At 47.4% G+C, this 22,412-nt stretch overlaps 2 protein-coding genes across 4 annotated transcripts in view; one reads left to right on the top strand and one right to left on the bottom strand.

The window, feature by feature from the left end:
- AIMP1 (aminoacyl tRNA synthetase complex interacting multifunctional protein 1) overlaps positions 1-19,396 on the bottom strand; it is a 71,325-nt gene extending 51,929 nt beyond the window's left edge. The window contains exon 1 of one of the 2 annotated variants that reach the window (XM_038755318.1): positions 19,381-19,396. The gene's annotated coding sequence lies outside the window, so the exon portion shown is untranslated. Of the gene's footprint in view, positions 1-19,152; positions 19,211-19,380 lie in introns of those variants that run through there. The other variant, XM_038755319.1, reaches the window with a different exon arrangement.
- Positions 19,397-19,533: 137 nt separating this feature from the next.
- TBCK (TBC1 domain containing kinase) overlaps positions 19,534-22,412 on the top strand; it is a 242,687-nt gene continuing 239,808 nt past the window's right edge. The window contains exon 1 of one of the 2 annotated variants that reach the window (XM_038755254.1): positions 19,534-19,600. The gene's annotated coding sequence lies outside the window, so the exon portion shown is untranslated. The remainder of the gene's footprint in view (positions 19,601-22,412) is intronic. The other variant, XM_038755253.1, reaches the window with a different exon arrangement.

Here is a 22,412-nt window from a genome sequence, read left to right as displayed (position 1 = left end):
CTGCATTTTTTCCTTCAAATCGCTAGTCCCGAATACGGCTTGATTAATTAAGAGACCGTGATTTAAAACAAACTGCCCTGAAGGTAGCTGCAGAGGGGCCAACCTTGTCACAGCAAAAATTCGGCTAAACCGGGGTGGGCGATTATTTTGGGTCCCGGGGCGGGGGGATCTCTCCCCATTAGGTGAGCCATCCAGGCCGGCCGACGGGGAAGAAAAATAATTTTGGGGGCGGGAGGGCGGTCAACCCCACGGCTAAACACCTTCACCCGTGGTGACTCTTTCCAAGCCAGCAGCGGATACAGTTATTGACGCCCATTATTTCGCTGAGGCATCTCGGGGGGGACGAAGGAGCTCGTTGTGGGCCGGGAATGTGTCTGTTTATTGCGGTAGTGGACTATCCCAAGCGCTCAGTACAGCGCTCCGCACACGGTAAGCGCTCCATAAATCCCACCGAACGAGGAGCCGCTGCAGGCCGAAGTCGACGGCGTTCTACACACACTTAAACACTTCGTAAATCTGATCGACTGATCGGGGCACTGCACGCAGTATTCATTCATTCATTCGATCGTATTTATTGAGCGCTTACTGCGTGCAGAGCACTGTACTAAGCGCGTGCCACTACTGGTACCCCTCAACTGGAGCCTCCTCTAGACTGTAAGCTCGTCGTGGGGAGGGAACACGTCCGCCGATTGTTACCGTGTACTCTCCCAGGCGCTAAGTACAGTGCTCTGCACGCGGTAAGCGCTCAGTAAATACGACGGACTGACTGATCCTCGGGCCAGACAGAATTGGTTGGCAGGCCCCCTCTCCCAGGGCCACCTATTGCCCAGCTTGGATCTAAACGGATCCCAAATGCTAATGTCCGCCGATTGTCAGCTGTGTGACTTTGGGCAAGTCACTTAACTTCTACGTGCCTCAGTTCCCTCGTCTGTAAAATGGCGATTAAGACCGTGAGCCCCATGTGGGACAAAACCTGATCACTTTGTAACCTCCCCAGAGCTTAGAACAGTGCTTTGCCCATAGTAAGCGCTTAATAAATGCCATTATTATTATTACATGCGTTCGGACGGCTGCATATCACACTAGGTGCCCAAATCATGGTCTTTATTACTCTGTTTATTTATTTATTTATTTTACTTGTACATATCTATCCTATTTATTTTATTTTGTTAGTATGTTTGGTTTTGTTCTGTCTCCCCCTTTTAGACTGTGAGCCCACTGTTGGGTAGGGACTGTCTCTATATGTTGCCAATTTGTACTTCCCAAGCGCTTAGTACAGTGCTCTGCACATAGTAAGCGCTCAATAAACACGATTGATGATGATGATGACTTAAATTCTTTATATGGATTAAGAAACGCACTGATATTCCCCTCTTACCAATGTGCAAATGCCGACAATCCTAACCACTATTAGTACTCTGTGTGCTCTGCACACAGTAAGCGCTCAATAAATAGGATTGATTGATTATTATTTCATAATTCTATGGCTACAGACTACATTAAAGCTTTCGAACCACTTTTTTTTTTAACGTGTTCCTCCAAAGGCAGGACGCAGTATTGATTTGTTCTTTATCAAAATGGTTATCCACCCTTAAGCACCCAGGTGCATGGGCCCGGTGGGGGGTGTGTGTGTGTGTGTGTGTGTGTGTGTGTGTGTGTGTGTGTGTGTCAAAGTTCATGAGTTCTAATCCAGGCTCCTCCGCTTGTCTGCTGTGTGACCTTGGGTGAGTCACTTCACTTCCCTGGGCCTCAGTTCCCTCATTAGTAAAATGGGGATTAAGACCGGGAACCCCACTGGGGACAGGGACTGTGTCCAACCTGATTATCTCACACCTACCTCAGCGTGTCTGAGGGCCAACTCTTTGTATTTTCCCAAGCACTACTATTACTGCGGGTCCCGGTCTCTGCTGAAATATTTTTAATATTAAAAGGTAAAAATCAAACAAATGGCTCCACCCGGTTTTAAAGGTACACCTCCTCCTCTATTCCCCCTGCCCCGGGGCCCACCCCATAAATAGATGAGACAATTCCACCCCCAGGAAACAGAAGACGGACCTGGATGGGTCTCTGGTCTGGCCCCATGGTGATATTTCTTGTGTTTTAACCTAGCGTCCTGCAATAGCACATTGCCACAGGCCCCGGCTCCCAACGATAGGACATTTTTCCCTCGTTAAGGCAGAAATGTGGCCAAAGTGGGGCTACAGATGAGTCGCGGATGGTATGAAAAGCCTGACCGTATGCCCGCCCATCTTACCTCATCTCAGTAGTAGTAACAGTATCCCTGCAATGGACTACATGCTTTGAAAGTACCATTCATTCATTCATTCATATTTATTGAGCGCATACTGTGTGCAGAGCACTGTACTAAGCGCTCGGGAAGTACAAGTTGGCAACAGCGGGCTCACAAACCAGGTAGCGGCCAGGGACAGCCATGCTCAATTCTGAAACCCAGGGGAGACTCCGTGATTCTTCCCCGACACAAAGGGGGTGGCGGGGACCCCCCATCTCAGCAACCGTCAGTCCGTCAATCAGTGACGTGACCGAGTAACCACGGAGTGAGGAGCACTGTCCTAAGCGCTTGGGAGAGCACAGGGGAAGCAAGATGCCACAAGCCGCTCCTAAGAGGACTGACAAACCCTGAGGGACGCCGGGAAGGTTGCCCTAATTTCCCCCCGACAACCGCTTCGCCGACATGGTGAGACACCCGACCGCTGGCTCCTCCGGCGCCCATTGAACTGGACAGACGTTAACTACTGATATTTTTGACGGCTGAATTTCAGTGTTTTCATTACGGTTTCTTGGTTGATTCTTGTAATTGTCCCATGGGTACACTCTAAATTCTTAATATCAGAAACCATGTACAGCTTTTAAATACTTCTCTGCAGCATCAACTTTCCTGCTCCTTCCAAGTTTCAGTAGAGACTGCTGAAAATGAAATCATTTCTGTAGTATAAAGTGCACTCCTCTCTTTTACCCAACATACGCTTTTTGGGGAGTGGGGGTGTGGAGATACAAATTATTTAAGGTTTTTCTATGGTATTTGGTAAGTTCTTACTATGTGCCAGGCACTGTTCTAAGCACTGGGATAGATAGAAGGCAATCCGGTCGGACACAGTCCATGTCTCATAAGGGGTTCACACTCTTAATCCCCATTTTAGAGATGAGGGAACTGAGGCACACGGAAGTGAAATGACCTGCCCAAGGTCACACAGCAGATAAATGGTAGAGCCGGGATTAGAACACAGGACCTTCGGACTCTCTATTGCAGAGAAGCAATTGCTTCTATTCTATAAGCAGCGTGGCACAATGGAAAGAGCACGGGCTTTGGAGTCAGTGGTCACGGGTTCAAATCCTGGCTCTGCCAATTGCCAGCTGTATGACCTTGGGCAAGTCACTTAACTTCTCCGTGCCTCAGTTACCTCATCTGGAAAATAGGGATTGACTGTGAGCCCCCCGTGGGGCAACCTGATCACCTTGTATCCCCCCAATGCTTAGAACAGTGCTTTGCACATAGTAAGCGCTTAATAAGTGCCATTATTATTATTATTATTATTGCTCAGAGAAGCAGCGAGACTTAGTGGAAAGAGCCCGGGCTTGGGAGCCAGAGGTCGTGGGTTCTAATCCCGGCTTCACCACTTCTCAGCCGTGTGACTTTGGGCAAGTCACTTAACTTCTCTGTGCCTCAGTTACCTCATCTGGAAAAAGGGATGAAGACTGTGAGCCCCACGTGGGACAACTGCTTACCTTGTATCTATCCCAGTGCTTAGAACAGCGCTTGGCACATAGTAAGCGCTTAATAAGTGCCATCATTATTATTATTATTATTATTATTATTAGTGCTCAGAGAAGCAGTGTGACTTAGTGGAAAGAGCCCGGGCTTGGGAGCCAGAGGTCGTGGGCTCTAATTCCGGCATCGCCACTTCTCAGCTGTGTGACTCTGGGCAAGTCACTTAACTTCTCTGTGCCTCAGTTACTTCATCTGGAAAATGGGGATGAAGACTGTGAGCCCCACGTGGGACAACTGCTTACCTTGTATCTACCCCAGTGCTTAGAACACCACTTGGCACATAGTAAGCGCTTAACAAATACCATCATTATTGTTATTACAGCAACATCATTACTGCAACACAAATAAAGTCCATTTGGCTCTGGCAAACATAAAAATTCTAGTATATATTCCAGGGCATCACCTGCCGGACTCTAGGTCTGCAGTCCCCGACAAGGGATTCACATCATCTATCATGAATAGCAGCAGAATATATGATGCCGTGATAATCCCACGCAACAAAGATTCGAAGGTAATGCTGGACGCATAAAGGTGCTTTCAAATCTCATCTTAGAGACTTCTGGCAGAGAATACTGGAAAAATGAAACTGCTCTGATGAGCCGGAAAGCCCATAAAAAAGAAATACTAAATACACACAGCCACTTTTATATGTGGGAGGAAAGTTTACTGGAGGGAAATTCTTTTGAAACCAATCACTTGGTGAAAAACACTATTAAATGCTTGAAACCTCACAAACCTAAGATCTCCGTGAAATTAAAAACGAGTTAATAGGAATAGGATGGCCTACAGTTCGGCAGTCTTCAAATCGTATTTTACTGCCTTTAAGGCACTGCGCTGAATGCGATACGGACAGAAATGCCATTTCGATTGAATCAATCAATCAATCGTATTTATTGAACGCTTACTGTGTGCAGAGCACTGTACTAAGCGCTTGGGAAGTACAAGTTGGCGACATCTAGAGACAGTCCCTACCCAACAGCGGGCTCACAGTCTAAAAGGGGGAGACAGAGAACAAAACCAAACTGAGCCCTCTGTGGGACAATCTGATCACCTTGTAACTTCCCCCAGCACTTAGAACAGTGCTTTGCACATAGTAAGTGCTTAATAAATGCCATCATTATTATTATTATTATTAAACATATTAACAAAATCAAATTGTTAAGATTGAAAACAGTTATCCCCCAAAATCTCAACTGCCAAGAGAAAATGCAACGGTTTGACATGTCCACAACAATCACTTTGATTAAAAAAAAAGACCCCATTTGTTATAATTGATCTTGAAATAGACATACCACATTTACGAAAACCCGTCTTTCCTTTAGCTCCAATGAGAGAGCGTCTGACGTGGGACAGGGACTGTGTCCAACCCAGTTGCATTCATTCATTCATTCAATCGTATTTATTGAGCGCTTACTGTGTGCAGAGCACTTTACTAAGCGCTTGGGAAGTACAAGCTGGCAACATACAGAGACGGTCCCTACCCAACAGCGGGCTCCTGCCCCAGCGCATATTACAGTGCCACAAACACCACAATACGAAGAGATCCCATCCTGTCCTGCTTCCCACCGCCCTGGCGGGAGGGAAAATGGCCCCAGGAAAACGACTGGCTTTGTGGCCACTGCTGTGGGCTCTGAATCACGAGGAAAAATTCTGCTCCTCTAGCCACATCTCCCTACTTTCTTGTAGTGTGTACTTGTCCTCATCCTTTATGCTGTTTTAATGCTTCACTGCTCCCGATGTGTCCGTCTCCTCCCTGCCCACCCCCCCGTAATCGTAAATCGGGTCCACCGAGGCACACGTCTAATTCCCATCTGTAAACTCTCTCCCGGCTCAGTGCTCTGCACACTATAAGCACCTTTACAATTACTACGACCTCTAACATATTAGCATAAACATAAACCAAACAGGAATAATTCTAGAAAAGTAAAACGACTTCTAAAGAAGTCTGTCCAGGGAAGCCGCATTAAAAAAAAAAGTGGATGCAAATTAAGTATACTTCAAACTTCAACTGCCAACTTGGACTTCCCAAGCGCTTAGTACAGTGCTCTGCACACAGTAAGCGCTCAATAAATACGAATGAGTGATTGATTGATTCAACCTTCAATTCTGCCAGCCCAAAACCCAAAGGTAAAACTAATGGGGGCTCCTGGGCGGCAGGGGGAATTGTCAGACTCCTCTGCTTGACAGGAAGGGAGCTAATGAGAGACTTATTAACTTGTCTGTCAGGGAATGTGTTTGCCAATTATGTGGTACCGTACTCTCCCAAGTACTTACTTCATCATCATCATCATCAATCGTATTTATTGAGCGCTTACTGTGTGCAGAGCACTGTACTAAGCGCTTGGGAAGTACAAGTTGGGAACATATAGAGACAGTCCCTACCCAGCAGTGGGCTCACAGTCTAAAAGGGGGAGACAGAGAACAAAACCAAACACACTAACAAAATAAAATAAAACTGAGGACTTCAGTGCTCAGTACACAGGGAGTCTCAATAAATACCAATACTTGATTAATTTATGTTCAGCATTGGATACTCATTCATTCAAACGTATTTACTGAACGCTTACTGTGTGCAGAGCACTGTACTAAGCGCTTGGGAAGTACAAGTTGGCAACATACAGAGACGGTCCCTACCCAACTGCGGGCTCACTCGTCTAATGTTGAGGGAGAACTCAGCGGAGGCTGAGAAGCAGGAACTGGAGAAGAGGGACTTATGCTCCCACTCGGCCCCAACGTGCACCTCGTCTTCTCCTTCCACCCGCGCTTCGCATTCGCTAAAGGTGAAGGCAGTTCAAAAATGCCGTTTGCGGATTTTGGTTTGTTCCGGTTCAACGCCTGTCCAGTTGTTGGAACAGTCTGCTACGTGTTGGCCAACGCAGAGCTATAGAAACGTGGAACAGGGCACACAGGCAACATGGACACGCAACGGTGAGTCACCCCAGCTGAAGAGGTCCATGATCTCCTCCTTCTTGCCAAATCCAAGAGCTTCTACTCCATCCTAATCCCCCTCGGTCTCTCCTAAAATCCCCTTCTCCTGAAAACTTTATCCAATCCGAGCGTCACCGAAACGGTCCTCTCCTGGCTCTCCTCCTATCTCTCTGGCTGCTCATCCCGAATTTTTTTTCCGGGCTCCTCCTCTGCCTCCCACCACCTGCAACTGCGGGAGGTCTCTCAAGGTTCAATTCTGGGCCCCCTCCTATGCTCCATCTACACCCACTCTCTTGGAGAACTCATTAAGTTCTCCAAGTTACTCATCAGAGAATAAGAATAAGTTACTCATTAGAGAAGCAGCGTGGCTCAGTGGAAAGAACACGGGCTTTGGAGTCAGAGGTCATGGGTTCGAATCCCGCCTCCACCACAAGTCTGCTGTGTGACCTTGGACAAGTCACTAAACTTCTCTGAGCCTCAGTTACCTCACCTGTAAAAATGGGGATTAAGACTGTGAGCCCCACGAGGGACAACTTGATCACATTGTATCCCCCCCCCCCCAGCGCTTAGGACAGTGCTTTGCACATAGTAAGCGCTTAACAAATGCCATCATCTTTATCTCTTATCTTTATTAAGAGAAGCAGCGTGGCGCAGGGGAAAGAGCTCGGGCTTTGGAGTCAGAGGTCGTGGGTTCAAATCCCGGCTCCACCAATTGTCAGCTGTGTGACTTTGGGCACTTCACTTCTCTGGGCCTCAGTTACCACATCTGTAAAATGGGGATTAAGACTGTGAGCCCCCCCGTGGGACAACCTGATCACCTTGTAACCTCCCCAGCGCTTAGTACAGTGCTCTGCACATAGTAAGCGTTTAATAAATGACATCATTATTATTATTATTATTATTATTAGTCGCTCCCATGGCTTCAGCTATGACCTCTATGTGGATGATACAAAAATCTTCATCTCCAGCCCTGATCTCTCTCTCACTCTGCAGTCTCGCATTTCCTCCTGCCTTCAAGACATCTTCACTTCAAAGTCCTCCCGTCAGCTCAGGCTTAACGTGTCCAAAACAGAGCTCCTTCTCCTCCCACCCAAACCCCGTCCGTCCCCATCACCGTAGAAGGCACCACCGTCTTTTCTGTCTCACAAGTCCGTAACCTCGGCATCAAGGACGACGTCTTCTCTCTCATTGAACCCACGCATTCAATCCATCACTAAATCCGGTCGGTTCGGACCTTCACGTCGCTAAAATCTGTCTTTTTCTCACCATCCAAACGGCTACCACGTTAATCCAAGCACTTATCCAACACTGCCTCGATTACTGCATCAGCCTTCTTGCTGACCTCCCTGCCTCCTGTCTCTCCCCACTCCAGTCCGTACTTCACTCTGCTGCCCGGAGCATTTTCTACAAAAACGTTCAGACCGTGTTTCCCCATTCCTCAGGAAACTCCAGTGGTTGCCCATCCACACAGCGAGCATTCAGTAAAATAAGACCGTGATTGATTAAACACACTGAGCCCACTGCGGGTAGGGACCGTCTCTATATGTTGCCAACTTGGACTTCCCAAGCGCTTAGTACACATAGTACGCGCTCAATAAATACGATTGAATGAATGGACATGGAGAAACATCGCAGAGAAACTTCTTCATGTTATCAGGAGGCACCCGTTAAATACTTCCAACGTTTGTCACGAAAACATTACCCTTGGAAGGCGTTCCAGAGACAGGATAATAAGCCTGAGATAACCTTGTTAAAAGTTTCTTGGCCCAATGGGCCAACCCCACTTAGGTTTCTTTCTTTTCATCTTCTGGTGGGGAGGTGGTGGAGATTCCTTCCTTCGGGACACTGACTCATTGCCTCGGCCCTTTCACCCCCTCTCTCCCTTGTTCGGCTGCTACACTGTAGCTTCGCGACTACTGGAAGCCCTTTAATTGCATTCCTTCCATTTCTGGTTCCAAATTCCGGAGAGAAGCGGAATGCTGGGCCTTAGGATTTCAATTCTATCAGCAGCACATCAAAGAACTATGTTTACAGGCGGCAAGCATTGGTCTTCGCAGTCTCATCTGCACGAAAAAGGGATTAAAAACTGATGATCCCATGGACTGCCCTTGAACACCCCATTCTCAGTCTCCTTGGCTGGCTCCTCCTTTGCCTCCTTCCCCCTAACTGTGGGGGTCCCTCAGGGTTCAGTTCTGGGTCCTCCTCTATTCTCCATCTTCACCCAATCAATCAATCATATTTACTGAGTGCTTACTGTGTGCAGAGCACTGTACTAAGCGCTTGGGAAGTACAAGCTGGCCTTGGAGAACTCATTCGCTCCCACGGCTTCAACTACCACCTCTACAGATGATTTTCAAATCTCCATCTCCGATCTCTCTCCCCGTCTGCAGTCTCACGTTTCCTCCAACCTTCAAGACATCTTTACTTCAACGTCCTCCCGTCACCTCAGGCTTAACACTTCCAAAACAAAACTCCTCATCTTCTCACCCAAACCCTGCCCTCCCCCTGACTTTCCCATCACTGTAGACGGCACCACCATCCTTCCTGTCTCACCAGCCCGTAACCTTGGTGTTCTCCTTGACTCCCCGCTCTCATTCCACCCACATATTCAATCCATCGGTTCCACCTTCGCAACACCGCTACGATCCCCCCTTTCCTCTCCATCCAAACTGCTACCACATAAATCCAATCACTCACCCTACCCCCACATGTCTGCTGTGTGACCTTGGGCAAGTCCCTTAACTTCTCTGAGCCTGTTACCTCATCTGTAAAATGGGGATGAAGGCCGTGAGCCCCACGGGGGACAACCTGACTACCTTGTATCTACCCCAGCGCTTAGAACATGCTTTGCACATAGTAAGCACTTAAATACCACATTATTCTTCTTATTATTACCCCACCTGGATTACTGCATCAGCCTCCTGTCTCTCCCCTACTCCAGTCCATACCTCACTCTGCTGCCCGGATCATTCTTCTACAAAAACGCTCAGGATGTGTCAACCCACTCCTCAAAAGACTCCAGAGGTTGCCCATCTACTTCTGTAGCAGACAAAACCTCCTCACCACTGGCTTCAAAGCACTCAATCGTCTCACCCCTCTTACCTCGGCTTCCTAATCTCCTAATACAACCCAGACCGCACACTTCGCTCTTCTAATGCTCACCTCCTCCAAGGGCCTTTAATCTCCTCTACCTCAACGCCAACCCCTGGCCTGAGACACCCTCCCTCTTCAAATCGACAGGTAATAACTCTCCCCCTCTTCAAAGCCTTACTGAAGGCACATTTCCTCCAAGAAGCCTTTGGAAACCTCCCCCCGGCCCCCAAACACCCGTTTCCTCTTCTCCCATTCCTTTCTGCGTCGCCCTGACTTGCTCCCTTTGTTCTTCCCCCTCTTCCAGCCCCGTAGAACTCATATATATGTGTATATATATATATATATATATATATCTGACTTGCTCCCTTTGTTCTTCCCCTCTTCCAGCCCCGTAGAACTTAAATATATTTATCTGACTTGCTCCCTTTGTTCTTCCCCTCTTCCAGCCCTGTAGAACTTATATATATATACATATATATATATACACATCTGTAACTTATTTATTTATTTTTATATTAATGTTTGGTCATCGTCCCCCCATCTAGACTGTAAGCTCATTGTGGGTAGGGAATTATGTCCGTTTCTTTTTATGTTGTACTCTACCAACTTAGTAGAGCGCTCTGCAGACGACAAGCCGCGATAAATACGAACGAATGACTGAGCAGGCCATTGTACAACAGAACACATCCTGCCACTTCCAACGTCATGGCTGCAGGGGAAGTCAGAAGGCTCCTGAGTTCCCAAGCGCTTAGTACAGTGCTCTGCACACAGTAAGCACTCAGTAAACATGACTGAGTGAACTACTAAGAGGAGTCAAGGGCTTTCCAACAGAGGCTAGGTTGGAAACAGGACCTCCTAGATCAGCCAATCGCTGCTAATTATTGAGCGCTTGCCACGTGCAGGGCACTGTACTAAGCGCTCGCGAGAGTACAACACGCCAGAGTCGGTAGACGTGTTCCCGGCCCACGGTTTACGGCAAGATCCCTGGCCGGCCTTGGGAAGCAGTGTGGCTCAGTAGAAAGAGCGTGGGCTTTAGAGTCAGAGGTCGTCGGTTCTAATCCTGGCTCTGCCGCTTGTCAGTTGTGTGACTCTGGGTAGGTCATTTAACTTCTCTGGGCCTCAGTTCCCTCATCTGTAAAACGGGGAGCAAGACTGTGGGCCCCCCGTGGGACAACCTGATCACCTTGTATCCCCCCAGCAAACAGTGCTTGGCACATAGTAAGCGCTTAACAGATGCCATTATCATTATTATTATTATTATTCAGTCACAAAATCTGAAGAGGGGAGGCCTTGCTTGCCACCCGTGACAATACTGGCCCGGAGCAATTTCCGTGCTGACCACTCACTTTAGGCCTGAAGTATTTTTTCCCGGGTCCTTCATTGTTCCCAGTCAAGTTAGGACTTGTAATCCCACTGTGGGCTCTCCTTCCCCAGTGACTCCCCTAAAATAAATACAACACTTAATACGGGACCATTATTAGTGCTGAAGTATCAGAGCAGATGGGAGGTTGAGGTGGGGGCGCGGTCCCTGTTCCATCTGGGGCTGGCAAGCTATCTCGCGCCCCTTATACAGATGAAGAAACTGAGGTGAGAAACCAAACTGGCACCTAATAATAATAATGATGGTGGTTATTTGTTAAGCGCTTCCTATGTGCCAAGCCCTATTCTAAGCACTGGGGTAGACACAGGGTAATCAGATTATTCATTCATTCATTCAAGTGCATTTATTGAGCGCCTACTGTGTGCAGAGCCCCGTACACAGTCGGCAACATATAGATGCGGGCCCGACTTGGACTTCCCAAGCGCTTAGTACAGTGCTCTGCGCACAGTAAGCGTTCGATAAATACGACTGAATGAATGAATTCATGAATGAATGAGCCCACAGCGGGCTCACAGTTTAGACGGGGGAGACGGACAACAAACCAAAACATATTAACAAAATAAAAGAAATAGAATAAATATGTACAAATAAAACAGGTCCTCCTGACTCCGAAGCCAGTGGTCTCTCCACTAGGTCGGGCTGCAGTTGGGTAGCGTTCCCCTTCAAGATCCGCTTAGAAATTCCTTGCAGTTTTCCAACGGATTTAACTGCGCCCGTCCAGATGGGAGCTTGGCAGACGCCTCCTTATTTCATTCCTTCTTTTCTTCTCCTTCTTCTCGAACTGTTCTTTGAAAGCCCCGCTCAAAGATGGCCAACGCTAACACCCCGTTTCTCTTCTTGGACTCACCTCCACCTGTGCCTCACAGCACTTCCGTACAGATCTCTACGATTTCTCAATGTCGGTCAGTCGATCATACTTACTGAGCGCTTACTGCCTGGAGCACTGAACTAAACTTGTTGGGGGCAAGGACTGTCACTGCTTATTGCTGTACCGTACCTTGCCAAGCGCTTAGCACACTGCTCCGCACAAGGGACCGCCTCTGTATGTTGCCAACCTGTACTTCCCAAGCGCTTAGTACAGTGCCTAGCACACGGTAAGCGCTCAATACGATTGAATGAATGAATGAATGAACAGTAAGCACTTGATAATAATAATAATGACGGCATTTGTTAAGCGCTTACTATGTGCAAAGCACCGTTCTAAGCGCTGGGGAGGATCCAAGGTGATGAGGGTGATGATACACGTGGGGCTCACAGTCTTCATCCCCGTTTTAATCCCCAGATTAAATTTAATTTTAATCCCCGTTAATCCCCAGAGGCACAGAGCAGTTAAGAGACTTGCCCGAAGTCACACAGCTGACAATTGGCGGAGCTTGATAAATACAACTGAATGGATGAAGTGCTTGGGGTAAGTACAATATAGCAATAAACAGATAGTTCCTGCCCACAATGAGCTTACAGTCTAGAGGGGAAGACAGACATTACTATAAATAAATGAATAAATTAGGGATGTGCACCTAAGTGCTGTGGGGACGGAAGAGGGGAAGGAAAAAAGGGAGCAAGTTGAACACAGAAGGGAGTGGCAGAACAGGAAAGGAGGCCTTAGTCAGGAGATTAAGGAGATTCATTCATTCAATCGTATTTATTGAGCGCTTACTGTGTGCCGAGCACTGTACTAAGCGCTTGGGAAGTCCAAGTCCGCAACACCTAGAGACGGTCCCTACCCAACGGCGGGCTCACTGTCTAGAAGGGGGAGACAGACAACAAAACATATAACCCAAATAAACTAAATAGAATAGTAAATATGTACGATAATCGTAGTAATAATAACGGCATTTATTAAGCGCTTACTATGTGCAAAGCACTGTTCTAAGCGCTGGGAAGTCTCTTTTACAGGTAAAATAGAGTAATAAATCTGTACAGACGTATATACAGGAGCCGTAGGGAGGGGAAGGAGGTGAGGCGGGGGAGATGGGGATGAGATGTTGCCAACTTGTACTTCCCAAGCGCTTAGTACAGTGCTCTGCACACAGGAAGCGCTCAATAAATACGATTGATTGATTGATTGATTGATTGAGATGGGCTTTCAATAAGGGGAGAATAGTCGTCTGTCAGATCGGAGGAGGGAGAGTGTTCCAGAGGTCGGGGGTGAGAAAGAGAAGATGGAGGTATGGTGTGAAGCTTAGCATAACGGCCGTCTCCTCCTCTAGACTGTAAGCTCACTGTGGGCAGGGAAAGCGTCTAATACTGATCACAATTTTGGTATTGGTTAAGAGCCTACGTTGTGCCCAGCACTGTACTCTAGATTGCAAGCTCGTCGCGGGTAGAGAAAGGGTTTGCTGTTTCTGGTGTATTGTACACCCCCAAGTGCTGCGTAGAGTGCTCTGTACATAGTAAGTGCTCAATAAATGCCACTGATTGATATCATGCTCCCCCAAGCACTGGTAGACGCGTTCCCTGCCCACAATGAGCTTACAGTCTAGAGGGACTGTATTTCAAGACATTACTCTACCTCAGATTCAATATTCCAGAACCTCATAGTTGGTAGGTAAATAATAATAAATAATAATGATGATAGCATTTGTTAAGCGCTTACTACGTGTAAAGCACTGTTCTAAGCGCTGGGGGGGATCCAAGGTGATCGGGTTGTCCCACGTGGGGCTCACAGACTTAATCCCCATTTTCCAGATGAGGTCACTGAGGCCCAGAGAATCAATCATATTTATTGAGCGCTTACTGTGTGCAGAGCACTGTACTAAGCGCTTGGGAAGTACAAGTCGGCAACACAGAGACAGTCCCTACCCAACAGCGGGCTCACAGTCTAGAAGAAGTGAAGTGACTTGCCCAAAGTCACACAGCTAAGCACTGGGGGGGGATACAAGGTGATCAGGTTGTCCCAAGTGGGGCTCACAGACTTAATCCCCATTTTCCAGATGAGGGAACTGAGGCCCAGAGAAGTGAAGTGACTTGCCCAAAGTCACCGAGCTGACAAGTGGCGGAGCCGGGATTTGAACCCGTGACCTCTGACTCCAAAGCCCGGGCTCTTTTCCACTGAGCCACGCTGCTTCTCTTAAGACTCCCCCCCCCCCCCCCCCCCATACAAATCCAGCCAAGTTACAGGTAGTCGGATCTTTTCAGGCCAGTAAGAAGAAGCAGCGTGGCTCAGTGGAAAAGAGCCCGGCCTTTGGAGTCAGTGGTCATGGGTTCAAATCCCGGCTCTGCCAACTGTCAGCTGGGTGACTTTGGGCAAATCACTTCACTTCTCTGGGCCTCAGTTCCCTCATCTGTAAAATGGGGATTAAGACTGTGAGCCCCCCGGGGGACAACCTCATCACCTTGTAAGCTCCCCAGCGCTTAGAACAGTGCTTTGCACTTAGTAAGCGCTTAACAAATGCTGTCATTATTATTATTATTTTGAGTCGGTGGTCATGGGTTCAAATCCCAGCTCTGCCAACTGTCAGCTGTGTGACTTTGGGCAAGTCACTTCACTTCTCTGGGCCTCAGTTCCCTCACCTGTAAAATGGGGATGAAGACTGTGAGCCCCCCCGTGGGACAACCTCATCACCGTGTCACCTCCCCAGCGCTTAGAACAGTGCTTTGCACATAGTAAGCGCTTAACAATTGCCATTATTATTATTATTATTATTATTATTATTATTATTATTATTTTGAGTCAGTGGTCATGGGTTCAAATCCCAGCTCTGCCACTTGTCAGCTGTGTGACTTTGGGCAAGTCACTTCACTTCTCTGGGCCTCAGTTCCCTCACCTGTAAAATGGGGATGAAGACTGTGAGCCCCGTGGGACAACCTGATCACCTTGTCACCTCCCCAGCGCTTAGAGCAGTGCTTTGCACTTAGTAAGCGCTTAACAAATGCTGTCATTATTATTATTTTGAGTCGGTGGTCATGGGTTCAAATCCCGGCTCTGCCAACTGCCAGCTGTGTGACTTTGGGCAAGTCACTTCACTTCTCTGGGCCTCAGTTCCCTCACCTGTAAAATGGGGATTAAGACTGTGAGCCCCACGTGGGACAACCTGATCACCTTGTATCCCCCCAGCGCTTAGAACAGTGCTTTGCACACAGTAAGCACTTAACAAATGCCATTATTATTATTATCATTATCATTATTTTGAGTCAGTGGTTCAAATCCCGGCTCTGCCAACTGTCAGCTGTGTGACTTTGGGCAAGTCACTTAACTTTACTGTGCCTCAGTTCCCTCACCTGGAAAATGGGGATTGACTGTGAGCCCCCCGTGGGACAACCTGATCACCTTGTATCCCCCCAGCGCTTAGAACAGTGCTTTGCACATAGTAAGCGCTTAACAAATCCCATTATTATTATCATGATTATTGTTATCATTATCATCATTTTGAGTCAGTGGTTCAAATCCCGGCTCTGCCAACTGTCATCTGTGTGACTTTGGGCAAGTCACTTCACTTCTCTGTGCGTCAGTTCCCTCATCTGTAAAATGGGGATTAAGACTGTGAGCCCCCCGTGGGACACCCTGATCACCTTGTATCCCCCCAGCATTTAGAACAGTGCTTTGCACATAGTAAGCGCTTAATAAATGCCATCATTATTATTCAGTCATTCTTTCCTTCAATCGTGTTTACGGAGCGCTTACCGTGTGCAGAGCACTGTACTAAGCGCTTGGAGACTACAACTCAGCAACAGAGACAATCCCTACCCAACACCGGGCTCACAGTCTAGAAGGGGGGAAGACGAGAAATGAAACAAAGTAGACAGGCATCAATAGCGTCAATATAGAGAGAATTATAAATACCGACACATCATTAATTTGTCAGGGTCACGTCATTGTCAGAGGTCATGGGTTCAAATCCCGGCTCCGCCACTTGTCAGCTGTGTGACTTTGGGCAAGTCGCTTCACTTCTCTGCGCCTCAGTTCCCTCATCTGGAAAATGGGGTTGAAGACTGAGAGCCCCGCAGGGGACAACCTGATCACCTTGTAACCTCCCGAGCGCTTAGAACAGTGCTTTGCACATAGTAAGCTCTTAATAAATGCCATCATTATTATTGTTATTATTATTATTATTATTAAGTCAGTTCTCTGTGCCTCAGTTCTCTCATCTGCAAAATGGGGATGAAGACCGTGAGCCAACCTGATCACCTTGTCACCTCCCCAGTGCTTAGAACAATGCTTGGCACACAGTAAGCGCTTAATGCCATTATAGTATGGCATTATTATTATTAAGTCACTTCTCTGTGCCTCAGTTCCCTCATCTGTAAAATGGGGATGAAGACTGTGAGTCCCCCGTGGGACAACCTGATCACCCTGTAACCTCCCCAGCGCTTAGAACACTGCTTGGCACATAGTAAGCACTTAATGCCATTATCCTTATTATTATTATGTCACTTCTCTGTGCCTCAGTTCCCTCATCTGTCAAATGGGGATGAAGACGGTGAGCCCCCCTTGGGACAACCTGATCACCTTGTCACCTCCCCAGCGCTCAGACCTGTGCTTGGCACATAGTAAGCGCTTAATGTCATTATTATTATTAATATCATTATTATTATTAAGTTACTTCTCTGTGCCTCAGTTCCCTCATCTGTCAAATGGGGATGAAGACTGTGAGCCCCCCGTGGGACCACCTCATCACCTTGTAACCTCCCCAGCGCTTAGACTAGTGCTTGGCACATAGTAACCGCTTAATGCCATCATTATCATTATTATTATTATTAAGTCACTTCTCTACGCCTCAGTTCCCTCGTCTGTCAAATGGGGATGAAGACTGTGAGCCCCCCGTGGGATAATCTCATCACCTTGTCACCTCCACAGCAATTAGAACAGTGCTGGGCACATAGTAAGCGTTGAATGCTATTATTATTATTATTATTATTAAAGTCACTTCTCTGTGCCTCAGTTCCCTCATCTGCCAAATAGAGATGAAGACAGTGAGCCCGACAAGGGACAACCTGATCACCTTGTCACCTCCCCAGCACTTAGAACAGTGCTTGGCACATAGTAAGCACTTAATGCCATTATTACTATTATTAATATCACCATTATTATTATTGTCACTTCTCTGTGCCTCAGTTCCCTCATCTGCCAAATGGGGATGAAGACAGTGAGCCCCACAAGGGACAACCTCATCACCCTGTCACCTCCCCAGCGCTTAGAACAGTGCTCGGCACATAGTAAGTGCTTAATAAACGCCTGATCACCTTGTAACCTCCCCAGTGCGTAGAACAGTGCTTGGCACATAGTAAGCCCTTAATGCCATTATTATTATTATTATTATTATTATTATTAATATCATTATTATCATTATTATTAAGTTACTTCTCTGCGCCTCAGTTCCCTCATCTGCCAAATGGGGATGAAGACAGTGAGGCCCACAAGGGACAACCTCATCACCCTGTCACCTCCCCAGCGCTTAGAACAGTGCTTGGCACATAGTAAGCGCTTAATGCCATTATTATTATTATTAATATCATTATTATTATTATTAAGTCACTTCTCTGCGCCTCAGTTCCCTCATCTGCCAAATGGGGATGAAGACAGTGAGGCCCACAAGGGACAACCTCATCACCCTGTCACCTCCCCAGCGCTTAGAACAGTGCTTGGCACATAGTAAGTGCTTAATGCCATTATTATTATTATTAATATCATTATTATTATTATTAAGTCACTTCTCTGCGCCTCAGTTCCCTCATCTGCCAAATGGGGATGAAGACTGTGAGCCCCACAGGGGACAACCTCATCACCTTGTCACCTCCCCAGCGCTTAGAACAGTGCTTAGCACATAGTAAGTGCTTAATAAACGCCTGATCACCTTGTAACCTCCCCAGTGCTTAGCACATGGTAAGCGCTTAATGCCATGATTATTATTATTAATATCATTATTATTATTAAGTCACTTCTCTGTGCCTCAGTTCCCTCAACTGCCAAATGGGGATGAAGACAGTGAGCCCCACAGGGGACAACCTCATCACCTTGTCACCTCCCCAGCGCTTAGAACAGTGCTTGGCACCTAGTAAGCGCTTAATGCCATTATTATTAATATCATTATTATTATTAAGTCACCTCTCTGTGCCTCAGTTCCCTCATCTGTCAAATGGGGATGAAGACAGTGAGCCCCACAAGGGACAACCTCATCACCCTGTCACCTCCCCAGCGCTTAGAACAGTGCTTGGCACATAGTAAGCGCTTAATGCCATTATTACTATTATTAATACCATTATTATTATTATTAAGTCACTTCTCTGTGCCTCAGTTCCCTCATCTGCCAAATGGGGATGAAGACAGTAAGCCCCACAAAGGACAACCTCATCACCCTGTCACCTCCCCAGCGCTTAGAACAGTGCTTGGCACATAGTAAGAGCTTAATACCATTATTATTATAATTCTCATTATTATTATTATTATTAAGTCACGTCTCTGTGCCTCAGTTCCCTCATCTGCCAAATAGGGATGAAGACAGTGAGCCCCACAGGGGACAACCTCATCACCCTGTCACCTCCTCAGCGCTTAGAACAGTGTTTGGCACATAGTAAGCGCTTAATGCCATTATTACTATTATTAATATCACTATTATTATTACTAAGTCACTTCCCTGTGCCTCAGTTCCCTCATCTGCCAAATGGGGATGAAGACAGTGAGCCCCACAGGGGACAACCGCATCCCCTTGTCACCTCCCCAGCGCTTAGAACAGTGCTTGGCACCTAGTAAGCGCTTAATGCCGTTATTATTAATAATAATATTAACAGTATTATCGGTATCATTATTATTATTATTAAGTCACCTCTCTTCGCCTCAGTTCCCTCATCTGTCAAATGGGGATGAAGACAGTGAGCCCCCCGTGGGACAACTTGATCGCCTTATAACCTCCCCAGCGCTTAGAACAGTGCTTGGCACATAGTAGGCGCCTAATAAATATTATTATTATTATTATTATTATTATTATTATTGTGATGATAATGATCCCTCCATGTCGGTCCTTACCGGGCCCGACGGGCGCCAACCGCCACCGTCGCCGCCGCCACCGCCACCAAGGCCTGAGGAGCGTCGCGCGAGAGGAGGCCGCAGCCCGCGCGACGGCGGGGAGGAAGGCCCCCGCGCGGGGCTGCCCCCTCCGCCGCCTGAACCAGCGTCGCCAGCAGGGCCGTCCGGGCCCCGGGAAAGGCGGGCGAGAGATCGGGCGGGGGGCCCTCCGGAGACCCCCATCCTTACCTCGATTCTTCCTTTGCCCCCGAGCCCTGAGGCGGACCCTCAGGCGGGGGGCGCCCAACGCGGGGGCCTTCCGCGACGGGGCGGCGCGCGACGATGACGTACGAGGAAGTGGGGCGCGAGCTTGCGCGCGCGCCTGGAACATTGGAGAGCGACGGCGCATGCGCGGCTGCCCCTCCCGCGGAAACCGCCGGGCCTGCAACCCGTCTGCTCCTGCAAACCTGTAAGTGCAAACCTATTTCTGTGCGTGCAACCTGGCTGCTCGTGCAACCCGTCTGGACATGCAAACACCTGTCATCTGTGTGTGCAACCCGTCTGGACATGCAAGCACCTATCATCTGTGTGTGCAACCCGCCTGGACATGCAAACCTATCATCTGTGCGTGCAACCTGTCTGTACATGCAAACCTATCATCTGTGTGTGCAACCTGTCTGTACATGCAAACCTATCATCTGTGTGTGCAACCTGTCTGTACATGCAAACCTATCATCTGTGTGTGCAACCCATCTGTACATGCAAACCTATCATCTGTGTGTGCAACATGTCTGTTCATGCAACCCTTCTGGACATGTAAACACCTATCATCTGTGCATGCAACCTGTCTGTACATGCAAACCTATCATCTGTGTGTGCATCCCGTCTGTACATGCAAACCTATCATCTGTGTGTGCAACCTGTCTGTACATTCAAACCTATCATCTGTGTGTGCAACCTGTCTGCTCATGCAACCCGTCTGGACGTGCAAACACCTATCATCTGTGAGTGCAACCTGTCTGTACATGCAAACCTATCATCTGTGTGTGCAACCTGTCTGTACATGCAAACCTATCATCTGTGTGTGCAACCTGTCTGTACATGCAAACCTATCATCTGTGTGTACAACCTGTCTGCTCGCGCAACCCGTCTGTACATGCAAACCTATCATCTGTGCATGCATCTGTGAGTGCAACCTGTCTGTGCATTCACCTGTATATGCGTGCGGCCTGTCTGTGCGTGCACATATCTGTACATGCAACCTGTCTGTGCGTGCAAACCTGTCTGTTCATGCAAACCTGTGAGTGCAACCTGTCTGTGCCCACAGCCCCTGTATATATGTTTGTACAGATTTACTACTCTATTTTACTTATACATATTTACTAATCCAGTTGATTTTGTTAATGATGGGCCTCTAGCTTTACTTCTATTTATTCTGATGACTTGACACCCGTCCACATGTTTCATTTTCTTGTCAGTCTCCCCCTTCTAGACTGTGAGCCCGCTGTTGGGTAGGGACCGTCTCTCTATGTTGCCAACTTGGACTTCCCAAGCGCTTAGTACAGTGCTCTGCACACAGTAAGTGCTCAATAAATACAATTGAATGAACGAATGAATCTGTGCATGCCACCTGTCTGTACGAGCAACCTGTCTGGGCCCACAGCCCCTGTATATATGTTTGTACAGATTTATTACTCTATTTATTTTACTCGTACATATTTACTAATCCTATTGATTTTGTTAATGATGGGCCTCTAGCTTTACTTCTATTTATTCTGATGACTTGACACCCGTCCACATTTTTCAATCAACCAATCAATCGTATTTATTGAGCGCTTACTGTGTGCAGAGCACTGTACTAAGCGCTTGGGAAGTACAAGATGGCAACATATAGAGACAGTCCCTACCCAACTGTGGGCTCACAGTCTAAAAGGGGGAGACAGACAACAAAACCAAACATACTAACGGAATAAAATAAATAGAATAGATATGTACAAGTAAAATAAATAGAGTAATAATATTTTTACTTGTCTCCTGTTGTCTGTCTGCCCCTTCTAGACTGTGAGCCCGCTGTTGGGTAGAGACCGGCTCTAGATGTTGCCAACTTGGACTTCCCAAGCGCTTAGTACAGTGCTCTGCACACAGTAAGCGCTCAATAAATACGATTGAATGAATGAATGAAGCGCTTAACAAGTACCACCATTATTAGTATTTTTATTATTAACACTAGGGCAGAAAGCCGGTGGCCACAGACTGGGGATAATAACTTATTGTTATTATTATCAGCTGGGTGACTTTGGACAAGTCACTTCACTTCTCTGGGCCTCAGTTACCTCATCTGCAAAATGGGAATTAAAGCTGTTAGCCCCACGTGGGAATTTCTAGACTGTGAGCCCGCTGTTGGGTAGGGACCGGCTCTAGATGTTGCCAACTTGGACTTCCCAAGCGCTTAGTGCAGTGCTCTGCACCCAGTAAGCTCTCAATAAATACGATTGAATGAATGAATCTGTGCATGCAACCTGTCTGTGTGTGCTTCCATTCATTCAGCCGTATTTATTGAGCGCTTAGTGAATGCAGAGCACTGTATTAAGTGCAACTTGTCTGTGCTTGCAGTCTTTGGGTGATTCATTCATTCAATCGTATCTATTGAGCGCCTACTCTGAGACTGTGAGCCCACTGTTGGGTAGGGACCGTCTCTATACGTTGCCTAATTGGACTTCCCAAGCGCTTAGTACAGTGCTCTGCACACAGTAAGCGCTCAATAAATACGATTGAATGAATGAATGAATGAAATGCAGAGCTCTGTATTAAATGCAGCCTGTCTATGTGGGCATCTGTATGTGCATGCACCCGGCGGCGTCCCCAGAAGGGGTGGCCGCAGGTAATAATAATAATAATAATGGCTTTTGTGAAGCGCTTACTAGGTGCCAAGCACTGTTCTAAGCTCCGGGGTAGATCCAAGGTGATCAGGTTGTCCCCCGTGGGGCTCACAGTCTCAATCCCCATTTTGCAGATGAGGAAACTGAGGCACGGAGAAGTTAACCGTGCCTGAACTTGCCCAAAGCCACTCAGCGGACTGAGGCTTCTCAGATGGGGCAGATGGGAGTCAGGAGGCCTCGACTGCTGTGTGACCTTGGGCAAGGCCTCTCTGGATCTATTACTCTATTTTATTTGTGCATATTTATTCTATTTATTTTATTTTGTTAATATGTTTGGTTCTCTGGTCTCCCCTTTCTAGACTGCGAGCCCACTGTTGGGTAGGGACCGTCTCTCCATGTTGC

The sequence above is a fragment of the Tachyglossus aculeatus genome, chromosome 12, assembly GCF_015852505.1.
Source record: "Tachyglossus aculeatus isolate mTacAcu1 chromosome 12, mTacAcu1.pri, whole genome shotgun sequence".
In the NCBI taxonomy this organism is placed as follows: Eukaryota; Metazoa; Chordata; class Mammalia; order Monotremata; family Tachyglossidae; genus Tachyglossus; species Tachyglossus aculeatus.
This window is presented reverse-complemented; position numbering and strand designations above follow the sequence as displayed.